Genomic DNA, 343 nt, shown 5'->3' on the forward strand with positions numbered 1-343 from the left:
GGGGCCTGTGAAAGGAACCGAGATCCATTACTGATCATCGAGTCTCTAACTTCATAGGAGGGGGCCTGCCGGGGAGTCGGGTCGCTTCTCCTTGGAGGGGTTCCCCGGGCGTGATCGAGTCCCCTGTCCCCTCGGCACCACGTGCCTCAGGCCACCCATGGCCGGGTCCCACCCGGCAAAGCCCTTGAGGACGCGGGGCAGCCAAGGGGTCGCGGTGCGACTGGACTCCACCAAAGGGAGCGATTTATGTGCCACAGGAATGTCCTGTCAACTATAAAGCGAGGAAAACGATGTTATGTGGCGTCCGCGCGGCTTCAGGATCGCTCATGAGAGAGGTGGTGGC

This window comes from Myotis davidii, unplaced genomic scaffold (genome assembly GCF_000327345.1).
Source record: "Myotis davidii unplaced genomic scaffold, ASM32734v1 scaffold699, whole genome shotgun sequence".
Lineage (NCBI taxonomy): Eukaryota > Metazoa > Chordata > Mammalia > Chiroptera > Vespertilionidae > Myotis > Myotis davidii.